We start from the raw sequence: 13,955 nt of genomic DNA, 5'->3' as shown, positions 1-13,955 counted from the left end.
GACCTCATCCACATTGGGCTTCCCCAGTGACTCAGATGGTAAAAAATCTACCTGCAATGCAGGAGACCCAGGTTCAATTCCTGGGTCAGGAAGATCCCCTAGAGGAGGAAATGGCAACCCACTCTAGTATTCTTGCCTAGAGAATCCCATGGACAGAGGAGCCTGGCAGACCACGGTCCATGGAGTCGCAAAGAGTTGGACACGACTTAGTGACTAACACTTCACTTTATCCACATTGTGCACCTTGTGTTTGGGAGAGAGGCTCACAAGTGCTGTTCCTGGGGCCAAGAAAAGTAAGCAGAGGCTCTGTCTTCCTGCTGATGTCACTAGGTCTCTTTTTAATGAGATTGAATATGGCCTATCACCCCACCCTAGTCTTACCCCTCTGGGGTTGAAATGACCTTATAGAAAACAGGGCAGTTAAGTTGACCTAATATCATTTCAGCAAGTTCTATCATCCTTTTAAACTGATAAACAAAATCTCAGAGGATATTAAGTTTTCACCAGCTTTTCTTATCTCCTCTTTAAGCTCTAGAAGGCTGGGACCTATTTTCCTCCTGTCGTATACAACCTTTGGGCTCCACGAGCTGGTTACCGATTTGGTCAGCATCTGGGACCTTGAGTAGCTGCCCTCAGCTTGAGGAAAATGTGGAGAGAGCCAACACTGTGCCTGCCTCAAGCGACAGGTTTCCCTTTGGGGTTACAATGGGTATTTGTGAAACATTTTCCAGAGCAAAATGTTTGTGCAAATACATCCCAGGAAATCCCAACAAGATCCCAGTGGGGCAGATATTCTGAGCTCCATCTATCAGACAGACAAACTAAGGGGCAGAGTCTGGAACAGAATACTCTGAGCTCCATCAGTCCTGCCCAGTATCCCCTCTCTCGAAGCAGAGACACAGCCTCTGCTGGAAAACTTGAGCACGTTTTGCTCATTTTCAACACAGAACCTTTGCAGGAACTGCCTGGTCTTCAGGGCAAGCCTCTGGAAGCACCACACCCCTCAAACTGGGCTCATCCCTCAAGATCCAGCCCAAAGTCCACCCTCTGGAGGCTCTCCCTGCTGTCCCCAGCCCAGAGTTAATTACACTGTTTTCCCACACCACAGACTTGGCTGAACACATGCTGTCTTGCAACATCTCCTACCATTGCTTTGTATGGGTGGGGAGGATTTGGTCTTTAGGTCATTATTTAACTTTTCGTGTATATATCTCTTCTCTCCCCAACAGGCCTATCAGCTATAGGTAAGAATCACCTCTGCTCATTCACTATTTCACTCAAGTTTTTCCTTTAAGAAATATTGTATGCCATCCTAGCGATAAATAGATGATCCATGATTGCTGCCCTCACAGAACTCATATTCCTTATTTATTATTTGATAATTTCCTGCTAAAGGGAAAGATTTATTTTCCCACTTAGCTGTTGGAAGTCACTCTGGCACACCCTGGCAGGTGGAAAGAGGTGTGGGGAGACCAACTGACAACAGTGGCTTCCATTACTTTTAAATAGGCTGGAAGACACTCGTGCTCTGATTCTGAGTGTCTCCTCCATACCCAGTGCTGGGCATGGGATGGGGGGCGGGCTGACTGTACTCCAGGAAATCACACAGGATGATCAGCTGTTTGGCAGGTGTGGCCAGTGGGCCCCCTGATAGGAGAGAGACCTGTGAGTGAGAGGGGCTGAGCTTGACTGGAGTTCTGCCCTCCCTGGAAGCCCTCTGACCCTCTCTGAGTTCTGTGTAGGGTGGGTGGAGGTGTGTCTGCCATGCCTACCAGAGCACATGGTTGAGGACTAAATGAAACACCATATAAGGAAGCACCTGTCCCTCATATGGAACAGTCGGTATTGTATGGAACAGCAATACAGTGTTGTATTGCTTTTGCTACTAAAGGGATGTTGCCTGCAGCTTAAAGTATACATAACTGCCCATCTCTAGCAACACTGTGGGCTTCCATGGTGGCTCAGTGGTAAAAAAAAATCCACCTGCTAACCAGGAGACATGGGTTCGATCCCTGAATTGGAAAGATCCCATTGGAGAAGGAAATGGCTACTCACTCCAATATTCCTGCCTGGGAAATCCCATAGACAGAGGATCTTGGCAGGCTAGAGTCCATGGGGTCAGAGTCAGACAAGACTTAGCCAGTAAATGAAAAGGAACTCTGCCAAGGAACACCTAAGCATTAAGCTAAAATACCTTTGCTTAGCTCACAGGAAACCCCCTGACCAGATCCACCTATGAATGGCTGCAGGCAAGAAGAAATAACTCACTCCCTCTGGAGTCTGGCCAAAACCAGGAAATATATGCAACAAGTTATCACCTTCTTTTCACTTTACCTCCTCACCTCCCCCTCTTTGTTCTATTTAAGAAAAGAAAAAAGAAAAAAACTAGCATCCAAACCTGGGCAAAATGGTTCTTTGTGACACTAGTCCACCATCTTCTTGTCTGCTGTCTTTCTGAATAAAATTGCTGTTCTTTGCCCCAACAACTCATCTCTCTGTTGATTGGCCTGTTGTGCAGTAAGCAGGATGAGCTTGGATTCAGTAACACTAGACTTACTCCCGTGAGGTTATGTGGCTCCACTGAGACCCTGCAAGTACACATTCCAGTGGGTCCCACTGGATACATGCTCCTGATTCCCTTCCCTCTCCTTTCCAGAGGGGGCTGTTCTTCAGAGAGGGTGGGGAAAGACCTAGAGGCTGGGTAAGAACCTCTTGTCCTCGGCTACCCCACTCTCTTCCCACCCCTGTCGACACCCTTAGCACAGGAGATGCCTTCACTGCTCCAGCCATCAGAAACACATGCAACGAGGGCCAGCTGCTATCACCACCATTCCAGCCCAAGAGAGAGAAGACATGTGTGAGACATTCTTCTTTTATAAAAGAAGGCACTGGTGGGAGGCTTGCTGTGGGGACCTGGCTGCAGAAGACAAGCCATCTCCTTCCTCCCCACTCTGCTTCCACTTTTGAGTGTGGAGAAGTCTAGAGACTTATAGAAGTTAGACCTGGATATAGCCTTGAAGGGGTGTCCCTGGTAGCTCAGCTGGTAAAGAATCTGTGTGGCAATGCAGGAGACCCCAGTTTGATTCCTGGATCGAGAAGTTCCCCTGGAGAACTTCCCCTGGAGAACTGAAGGGTTACCCACTCCAGTATTCTTGGCCTTCCCTGGTGACTCAGATGGTAAACAATCCATCTGCAATATGGGAGACCAGGGTTCGATCCCTGGTCTGGTTGGGAAAAGCACCTGGAGGAGGGCATGACAACCCACTCTAGTATTCTTGCCTGGAGAATCCCCATGGACAGAGGAGCCTGGCGGGCTACAGTCCATGGAGTTGCAAAGAGTTGGACATGACTGAGCGACTAAACACAGCACAGCACATAGCCTTGAAGATGATTTGTTCCATGACTTCCAAACACCTAAAATTAATTTTTACTTACTTTTAACCGACTCACCTCCATAAAACTGTGTATGCAGATTTTTTTCTATGAAAGATCTAGTGCAACCTTTTTTTTCTTCTTTAAAAAAATTATTCATTTCTTTATCTGGCTGCATTGGGTCTTAGTTGCAGCACACAGGATCTTTGTTGTGGTGCAAGACTCTCTAGTCGTGGCACATGGGCTTAGTTACTCCATGGCATGTGGAATCTTAGTTCCCTGACCAGGGATCAAACCCATGTGCCCTGTGTTGCAAGGCACATTCTCAACCACTAGACCACCAAAGAAGTACCAACCTTTCTTTTCTAGATGGGGAAACAGAGTGCTTGGAGTGGATGTGGCTTCCTGATGGTCACTCAGGAGTTGGTGGAGATGGAACTAGAGCCCTAGTCCCCTAATGCAGACTCTTCCCATCAGGCTTCACGCTAAGGGGGTGATTACAAACCCTGTGTCTCAGACACAGGGAGGAAGAAGGCAGGATGGAGCACATGTGACCTAAGTGGGAAAAGAATCCAGGCTGATCTAGGAACTCGGTAAATTTATGTCTTAATCCCATTTCCTAAGAATTGGTTCTTGGAACAAGGTCAGTATTTATAACCCAAACTTTTGTTGGAGGAAATTAAAATATTATTTTCGCCTTTTGTGTTTAAGAGGTGCCAAGAACCATTAGGCTTTGGGAATCCCAGAGGGAGGAAATGTGGGCCTCAAACATTAGGCCTTGAAGGATGTCTGTCTCTGATTTCCACTGTGAGTCGTGGCTTGAGACCTTCCGCAGAGTAGACGTGCCTGGCCTTCTCTGCTTTCTCCTCCTTGCCTTGCCTTTCTTTTCTTCCCTCCGTCTCCTCCCTTTAACCCTGTCTAGTTTGCACCCACAGAAATCACAGCATGAATGACAAGGCCTTACTTTAGGGCAGCAGCCCCAGCCTGTCCCCAGGACACTGGTTCCGCTAGAGAAGAAGTGGAGTCTCTGGCAATTCAGTGCACATTGGCATATTCCAAGCTCCATCTGGACTGAACATATCCTGGTCAGTTGACAAGAAGACATTGCCTCTTTCCAGGCTTTGTGTTCACCTGAACCTACGCCTGTGATCCTTGAGATGAAGAGGGCTCAGGGCCATGGCAGCATGACATAGTTCGGAAAATTTCTGGACAGACTCAGGACCCTGGTTTTAGCACCAAGGATGTGATAGCTCTCCTCCTTATATCTCCACCTGGTGAACTCCTACCCTACCTCAAGGGCCACCACAAATGTTCCCCTCCCCAAGAGAAGAGCTTACTTATTTCTCTCCTCCAGTTTTCACTGAACTTTACTTTTGTTCTTTCAACACACAATGTTGAATGGTATATTCTGGTGTGTGTGTGTGTTAGAGAGAGATAGAGTTCTGTAATCAGATGTCATGTGTACATACACAAACAAATACCACTAACGGTATCACCTGTGAAAAGTGAGACCTTTCTGTTATTGAAGGAGAAGAATCTCATGGGAATTTAATGTACCACAATTATTTATTAACAAATTAATTTACATCATATATTGCTCTTATTGATTTACCGGGAAAGAACAATAACTATCTTGATATGCATCCCACCCACTGGAAGTTAACTCAGTTTTCTTCCTATGGTCAGTAAGCATTCTCCAGTCCCTTAAGTAGCAATAAACAATTCTTCCTGTTTCTGGGTCTGAGAGGAAGTTGAGCATGCTGGGAGGGAACCCTGATGTGAGAATGGGCTGCCCCTCTACAACCTCTAAACAGGATTCTTATGTTTAACTGGAAGCAGTTAAACCAGATTACCCTGGAGGGGAGGAGAATGGGTCTGGTGCTCTAAGATAGAGGTGAATGTGTTTTTAGATGAAGTGCATTTGTCTTTACAAAGAGTACACCACACAGCACAGATCACTGAACACAATGTCTTCCTGAAATAACACAGCTGACTCATTCCCACACTAGCATTGATAGAGACATCTTTTAAACATCTGGGACCCAGGGTGATGTGGGGTGCTTTCATCCCCGGGTGGGGATTCTAAGCTCCCTGCACACAGGGCTGGGAGGGCCAGGCCTGCATCTTGTGTCACCAGGAGCAACAGCTACCATGGCAACTAGAGGCTGCAAAACCCCCTTTTAAGAATGCTAAGTCCCTAGAGGGCCTTTTGTAAACCCAAGGGAGAGGAAAAAGCAAGGATATGACTACATAAGGATATGAAGGATATGACTATACAAGATATACTTCCTCCTTAAGTAGGAGGGTCCAAAATAATTCCATTTCTTTTTAATAAAAGCAAGCCGTGCCTGTAGTGAAAACTGCAAAAGCACAAGAGAACAGGCAAAGAGAACATCCCTCCCACCTGAGCCGCTGGTCTCACTTTCCACAGGTGACGCTGAGTGGTGTTGGTGGTATACACATAACATCTGATTACAAAGCTCACAGACACACACACACACACACCTGTGTGCCAGAATGTACTGTTCTGTACTTTGTCTTCTGTCATCTGCTTTGAAGATTGTTCTACGTCAGCTCACTCAATGTCACTTGTTCTTTTTAATGACTGAAATTTCTGGTCCCCTTTCAATGGATTCAACCTGACTTAGATGCCCATCAGGAGTGTGACATTAATTGCAGCTGAGTGTCATGGTACAACTTCATTCCTATACTTATGTAGGTATTTAATATTCCATGCATTACCAAGATTTGTATCTGCATCTCTATCCCTCCTAAGAAATGAGCCCACCAACAGCAAGGGCTGAGATGGAAAGTGGTTTAGCAGTGGCCCAGGAATGTGGGAGTGGGGGTGGGTAAGGACAACTATAAAGGGGACTCAGAGTGGGCTGTTTGCAAAAGCTCCATATCGCGATTGTCGTGATGGGCACAACTCTATACGTATGATACACAGAACTACACGCACACACAAACACACACACACCCCTATACATACACCATGAACACACACAGATGAACATGTACATGTGAACACTGTGTGGCTATGCCTATGTAAGTTTCCTGGATTTAATATTACACTCTGGTTTTATTCCAGATATTGCCACTGGGGAAAGCTGTGTGAAGGGCACATGGGGCCTTTCTGTACCATATTTGCAACTTCCCGTGAATCTATAATTATTTCAAGGTGAAAAGCTAAAAGGTTGGGGTCTGCGACATCCTGGCATTCTATTCCCAGGTTCTGGTACAAGCCCTGGCACAGAGAGGCACTGAAGGAGTGCACAGTCTCTCCTTTCTGGGCCTCAGTTTCCCCATCTGTATAGTGAGGCCCCTGAACTAAACGATCTTCACATTTCCAGTCTCCATGTCCTGTTCTGTGCAGGTGGCATACAGTCCTGCCTTGGAATCAGTCAACAGAGCCTTTCTAAGCACTGAACCCCCACACTCCCCCTGCTCTCCCTCTCACCCCACAGCCCCCTTGGGCAGAGACCCCATACATCTCCAGCAGAATACAGAGTGACTAAAATAGAAGGTGTAGCAGTTTTTGAAAAATGATATTTCTGAATACCCCTGACATGAGCAGTGGAAGAATGTGTCAGATGTGTGTAGCTAAGCCTGGTTTGCTCTATGGGCTGAAAATACACAGCCAAGTAAAAGAATTGTGTGATAATTAAGTCTAGGGTCTCTGGGCTCTCAGGCTCACCTTCCTCCAAATGAGGTTGCCTTTCCATTACCTCTATCAACTGAGCTGGACTTGCTGGGATTTAAAAGAGACACTGGCATGTCATGGACAGTGTTGGTGCTGCACTCTGACCACCTTGCATCATTCCTGGGCCCCTGCCCACCTCCCACAGTAGATCCTCACCTCTCCTGGGGGAAACTGCCCTCAGCTGCTGGAGTGGCCCCATCCTAAAGTGAAGAATTCAGGGCATTCCTGGAAGTAGGTGTCCTCCTCCTCTTCTCCCAGTGGGAGGTGGGCGGCAGCATGAAAGCCCAGCTCAGCCTAGGACGTCTGAAGTGTTCTTCATGCTCCAGGCTACCCTGTGGGATTGGCAGAAGCTGCCCTCATAGGCCTTTGTCTGAGGGTCCCCAGGCTTTGTCCTGCTTCCCCATCCCCTTACCAGTGTCCCCTGGGAGCTTAATACAAATTCATGCCTTACTATCTGCTTTGGGACAACCCATCTGAGCAATGCCATCCCTCAACAGTTCTAGCCATTGAGACCTGTCTCAGTGCCGCTCCTAAAGGAAGGGAGGATGTCCCTCCCAGGCTGAAGTTTGGTGAGGAAAAGATGGTTAGAGGAGCTGAAAGCAAGGCCTAAGCAGGAAGAAGTAGTAGTTACTCTATCAAAGTTGACATCAACTACAAATTTAACTTTCTATTGACAAACTATGACCCATTAAGAGATCTGGGACCCTCCAGAAGACCTAGGAAGAGGAACCACAGTTTGCCTCTCTACATGAAGCTGTCCTGTCGACCTTTGCCCCCCATTCTCCATTTTATCTTCCACTCCCCTCCCAGCCACCCCCCAGCTCTAGGCACCAGGGCTGTCTTCAGACTCCATGATTTAAAAAGTGCCATTAAGGCAAGAGTACATACAATAAGCTACAAATATTTCAAATGTGCAATTTCATATGTTTTGACCTATATATAGATCCATGAAACTGTCACCACAGTGAAGACAGTGAACATATCCATCACCCCCCAAAGTGCCCACTGACGTTGAATCTTAAATCAGTGTCAGGAAGACACAGCAATGTGGGAGCAGCCACAGTGAGTGTGCGGAGACACAGGCCCCAGGTGGCATCCTGATCACACTGTTCCTGAAGGTGATTTGCTATGTTCTAGCCACCAGTTTCCTTTTGGTGTGTGATGATTCTTACACCAGTTTTCTAATTTCTCTATCAATTCTGTTAATGTACCAATAGTCTTCTGATCAGTGTTACTTAAGTTACCCAGAGCTGGTATTTGTTGCTCATAACCTAAAACCTCCTTGACTGACAGATGGTGGAGGTAGAGGGTGATTATAAACAGATCACTGGACAAGAGTTCTAGGCAGGGGCTGCCCTGCTGCTGCTGCTAAGTCTCTTCAGTCGTGTCTGACTCTGTGCGACCCCATAGGCAGCAGCCCACCAGGCTCCCCCATCCCTGGGATTCTCCAGGCAAGAACACTGGAGTGGGTTGCCATTTCCTTCTCCAATGCACGAAAGTGAAAAGTGAAAGTGAAGTCGCTCAGTCGTGTCTGACTCTTAGCGACCCCATGGACTGCAGCCTACCAGGCTCCTCCATCCATGGGGTTTTCCAGGCAACAGTACAGGAGTGGGATGCCACTGCCTTCTCTGAGGGGCTGGCCTAGGGCCCTTCAAATCCATCAAGACAGGATGCTCCAGAAGGTTGCCTCCCACCTAGTGCCCAGCTCCTCTATGGGCCCTGTAAAGCTCTCAAGAGGGGCCACTTAGGACCAGGACCAGATACACAGCTCGGTTCTCCCAACTGACCTCTGCTCTCACATGGGAGCTTTTGGGGACAACAGACTACCCTGCCCCTGCCCGCTAATGTAATATTAAGACAACTGCTCAGTAGTGATTGAGGCAGATCAGAGCGGAAGTTGGGAGTACAGCCTTTCAGATTGGCATGCCTAATTTCTTAATCCTGGCTCTGTTATTTTAATTGTATGTACTCAGGCCTTCATTTCCTCATCTGCAAAATATAATAAAACCCACCTCACTGCCTGGAGAATGCCACGGACAGAGGAACCCAGTCCATGGGGTCGCAAAGAGTTGGACATGTCTGAGCGACTAACGCACACACACACAGAGACTGTGCTGAGGTTTAATGAGATGATCCATGCACAGTGAGTGTTTGGATGTGTTCCTGATTGTAACAAAAGTACCTGTTGTTTTGGCAGGTCAGGTAAGACATGCAGAAACAGAAACATCTTTCACAAGGGAAGAAGTGTGTTATACTCACAGATCCCTAGAAACAGGAGGCATGCCACACCTTGCAGGTCTACACGGGGAAATATCAGGGCCCAGTCAGAAGGCAGAGAGAGTAGAGGAGACTGGGTAAGAGCCTTTATTGCAGTTTCCATGGGAAAGATGGGTAAGGCAGGGTATGCAGGCTTAGGACTGGTTTATAAAATAATTCTAGAAGGCTCTGGGGCACAGGGGCTATCCTGAGCTGTCTGGTACCTGACCCTGGAATGATCAGGGCGGGAGAATAGAGGCAGCAATCCCTCAGTCACCAAAGGGCAACATGAGGACTTCCTTGAGGCCAGGGAGGCTAATAGCACTGAAAGTCATCGCCCAAGAGTCTCAGCTCTCTTTGTGGATTCAGAAGCACAGCGGGGGCCATGGTCTAGATACAGAAGCAGCAAGAGTCAAAGGACCTGCAAGGATGTGTAAGGAGGAAGAGAAGCTGGCCGTGTGTGTGCTGAGAGGTGGTGGGTGAGCAGGCAGCCTTGGAAGCAGTTGAATTACATCATCAAGAACACATTTTTAAATCCTTCCCCCACTGTATTTCCCTGAAGAAAATGTCTGATTTGTACATTTTGCAGGACCCCATACATGGGCATTGTTGGTCAACAGCAAACTTACCTGATAATGATCTGCATCATTATTTCCTGGGGTTTCTCTTGTCTTGATGGAGGCTTGCCACCTTAACTAAAACAGATGGGCTCTTTCTCTGTTCTTCCCATGTGTGAGCCTCACTTTCCCACGTCATCAAGCAGGCTGCTGAGGGCCAATATGGACTTGCCTGGACCTGCCTCTTATCACCATTCATCTGGACTGGGACAGAGCTTTCAGGCTCAGGCAAAACCACTGCTTACATCCTCATCGATTGAGCAAAATCAATGAAGGGGTCTTGAAGCCAAATAGGAAGTGAGAAGTGAAATATTTCCTGCATATCAGTAAACAAGAATGTTACAGTCATTGGTGATTCCAGTCCTCCAACGTGAGCTGGTGAGCCCTGAGAAAAATCAGGATGTGAAAACAGGATACTGGCCCCAGATAGCTGAGAAATCAAAGGAACGGTTTCAGTGAGCCCAGACTCTTGCATCTTCCCACACATTGGAAAAGTGCTAAATTCCTTAACTTGAGATATCTAGTTTTCTTTAACTAACAGTAATTTTCTGATATTCTGACTACCTGCCCCTTTGTTGCAAAACTCCTTTATATCCTGACTCCTTCCCTCACCTCCTTGTAGCAGCTTCTCAGATCTATCTGAAACACTGTCTCTCGGGGTACAGTCATCATTTTGCCCCAAATAAAACTTAATTCACAGCTCTCATGTTCTGTACTTTTTAATTTAACAGAAGTGAAAGGATGCCCTTTTGGCCTCTTGAGGCTGAACTGTCCCAGCTATAAGGAGACCAGGCACTTTCTCAGTTTAGCACTGAACACTTTGTGCCCTGCAAAACCCCTGGCCCCAAGCAACCTGGGTCAGTTGGTCCCCTTATCTGGACACTGGTGGTGCTTGCCCTCCAACCTTTTGCACGGGGCTTCTGAGGGTGACTGGCGGGGAGCCTCCTGTGGGGCTTGCCGGGACTGTACCAGGTGTCCCAGGCACAAGGCCTACTCACAGCATCCTGTCTGTTAGCTCTTGGTTCCAACAGCAGGTTTGACTTCTCAGAAGTCTGGTTTAGATCCCACCAGCTGGAGAGACTGAGAGGGCCACCGAGAGACCAGAAGATCATCCTGGTGGGACGACATGATGTCAGTAAGGAAACAAACTGAATGAGGTTCTGTTGAAAGGTGAGATCTTGGCTTGAGACAAGCAATGTGACAGCATGCTCCAGGAGACAGGAGGCTTGTACTTGTGTAATAAAGGAAGACAGGAACAGACTCCTTCCCTGCAATGGCTAGGAGCTCATCAGACAGCTGCATGCTCAGGCAGTGGTCCATGAGCCAAGACTGCCAAATAACCCTTACCAGCAGACACAGGGCACTGCTAAAGTAAGATGGAAATGCTGGAAAGACTCTGGTTCCTGTAGAAAAATGAAAATGTCAGTTAAGAATTTGAAAGCAAGAGGACAAGGATAAGGAAGATGGGTCCGAAAGGGATTCAGACACAAGTGAGGAAAGCCCAGCCTGGTTTGATCTAAGTAAGCAGAGAAGCAGGAAGAGAGAACAATGAGAAGGTAAGGCCCTGAATCTTGGAGAGGGCCACCCCCACTGAGGGGAGGGGGGACTCACCGAGAACCAGACGCTCACCTGATTGAAGCATAGCCCCAGTATAGTGCTTTACAGTTAGCAAAAACCTCCACAAGCATGTGGTCATTTGATCTGATCTTCACAGTGACCCTGTGATGCAGGAAAGCAGTTGTCACCCCACTTTATGGGGTCAAGAGATGTACTCCCATAGTACCAGCAATGAGCCTCCTGAGAACTCAAATGCAGACAGATGAGGTGGAGAGATCACCGGTCATCTTGGCCACCAGCATGTCAGCTCACATCTTACATTACACTGTGATGATGGCTGGTCCAAACTGTCTGGATTGTCCATCCTCTTCTGCAAAAGTCTCAAAAATCCACCCTATGCTGACCTTTATCCCTAAAGTAAAAACATAATCACTGAAGCACGCATAGCTCAGGTTTGTGGAAGAATAGGGAATAGTTGGAAGAAAATGAAAAACAAGAGGCTCACTTCAGCCAAAAAATCAATAAGGGTCTGGAAGCTAAGCAGAGGACACGCTCTCAGCCTTCATGTCAACAGATTTCTACAGATTAACTGGAAGCTGGCTATAAGACAGATCCTGTTCAGACACAGAAATGAGTGAGACACACGTCATAACTGTGAGAATCGTCCTGGTCAGAGGGGAGGGAGACACAAAATGGATGAAGAGCAATAATTGTGGCTAAGATTATATCTATTGTCTGCTGAGTGTGAACCCATGCTGGCTCAACGCTTGGGGCCATCTCACCTGCCTCTACAACTTGGTGGGACAGCAGTGTGATCAGATGAAATTGTGTGTGTGAGGCACTGGGCCTGGACAACAGTGAGCAGATGATAAATGCTAGCTATGGTTTAAAATAACTAATGCCCCTGTTTTAGAGGAGAGAGAAATAAGGCTTAAAGGGGTTAAAGTGAGAGGCCCAGGATCCCACACTCTGTGTTGTTTGATTCCTTAATCTTGACCAGTGATTCCAGTAGTTCCTTTTTATTTTATATTGGAATATAGTTATTAACAATGTTTTAGTTTCAGGTGTACAGCAAAGTGATTCAGTTAGGCGTATACATGTATCTATTCCTTTTCAAATTCTTTTCCCATTTAGGTTGTTACATGATGCTGAGCAGAGACCTGCTATACAGTAGGTCCTTGTTGGTTACCTATTTTTAAATATAGCAGTCCTGATATCAGTGATTCTTAAGTTTGCTTGTTAAAAACACAGCTTCTTGGGCCCTCCTGTTGGAGGTTTAGATTTGGTCAGGTGGCAGGGAGATCGTGGTGACAAGAAGGAAGTATAACTAGTGTTTAAGAGCCAGAGCTTTGGTCTGAGAACAAACTCTGCTTCTTACTAGCCTTGTGACCTTGCTTAATCTTACCAAGACTCAGTTTCTTGGTCTATAAAATGGGGTCTGTAATACAGGAGTCTGTAATGTTATCCATTATGCTAATATACACTCAAGGCACTTTAATAAAATGGTTGAGAGCATGAACTCCAGAGTCAAACTGCTCAAATTCAAATCTGACTTCACCACTTGCCATCTCTGTTTATTCACTAAGTTGTGTCTGATTCTTCTCATGGACTGTAGCCTGCCAGGCTCCTCTGTCCATGGGATTTCCCAGGCAAGAATACTGGAGTGGGTTGCCATTTCGTTCTTCAGGGGATCTTCCCAACCCAAGGATTGAACCCACATCTCCTGCATTGGCAGGCAGATTCTTTACCACTGAGCCACCAGGGAAGCCCATCTTGTACTTTTCTGTGCCTCAGTTTCTTCATCTATGAGATGAAAGTGATATTATTATCTCCTTCAAAGGGCTGTTAGATTTTAAAGCATTCATACTTGTAAAGTTTAGAACAGGGCCCGGTGAAGCAGGAAGGACTCAACCAGTATAAGCTTGCTGCTATCATTAATATTGTTTTCACCATCATCACCATCCTGGCAAGAGGAAAGAGACTTCAATTAAGGCAGTGGTAGTAGGACTAGATAAGAAAGAACATGGGCACAGAATTCAAAAGATGAGCTTCAAGGAACAGCAAGAATAAGAAAAGGAGAATGTGCTGACCTTCATTCCCAAACTGGTGGTGGGGCAGTGGGTGGACTTGGGGCAGTTCTGGTTGTGCCACTGGCTCGCAGGGTGATCCTGAGCAAGGTCTCCTCTCTCATGATGTCTTGTCTTATCATCTGTAAAATGAGGGGCTGGAGTCAGCCTAGCTTGTAGATCTCCAATTTTAACACATTGAGAGTCTAGGAGATTTTACGCTGATGTTTTTTAAAAACCACCTTGTGGGCTGGTGGGTTAGGGTATCCTCCTATGTTCCCAAGTTGTCATATTTTAGGCCTTCTGAAGGTTGTATTAATTTTCAGCACTACATGGACATAGATCTATGAAGCTTGGCCAGAGAAAGCTGTTTTGTGCCCCAAA

The 13,955-nt window shown here is 46.7% G+C and overlaps 1 protein-coding gene across 2 annotated transcripts in view; it reads right to left on the bottom strand.

Moving 5' to 3' along the window:
• The window catches only part of NOX5 (NADPH oxidase 5), a 77,183-nt gene extending 63,469 nt beyond the window's left edge, over nucleotides 1-13,714 (bottom strand). Inside the window, exons 1-3 of one of the 2 annotated variants that reach the window (XM_081511913.1) lie at nucleotides 13,596-13,714; nucleotides 13,373-13,468; nucleotides 2,399-2,588 (exon numbers count right to left, since the gene is read on the bottom strand). The gene's annotated coding sequence lies outside the window, so the exon portion shown is untranslated. The remainder of the gene's footprint in view (nucleotides 1-2,398; nucleotides 2,589-13,372; nucleotides 13,469-13,595) is intronic. The other variant, XM_081511915.1, reaches the window with a different exon arrangement.
• Nucleotides 13,715-13,955: the final 241 nt, after the last annotated feature.

The sequence above is a fragment of the Giraffa tippelskirchi genome, chromosome 7 (genome assembly GCF_054371585.1).
Source record: "Giraffa tippelskirchi isolate mGirTip1 chromosome 7, T2T-mGirTip1v1.2.pri, whole genome shotgun sequence".
NCBI classification, from domain to species: domain Eukaryota; kingdom Metazoa; phylum Chordata; class Mammalia; order Artiodactyla; family Giraffidae; genus Giraffa; species Giraffa tippelskirchi.
Note: the sequence above shows the minus strand (reverse complement) of the source record. Positions and strands in the feature narration are given on the sequence as shown.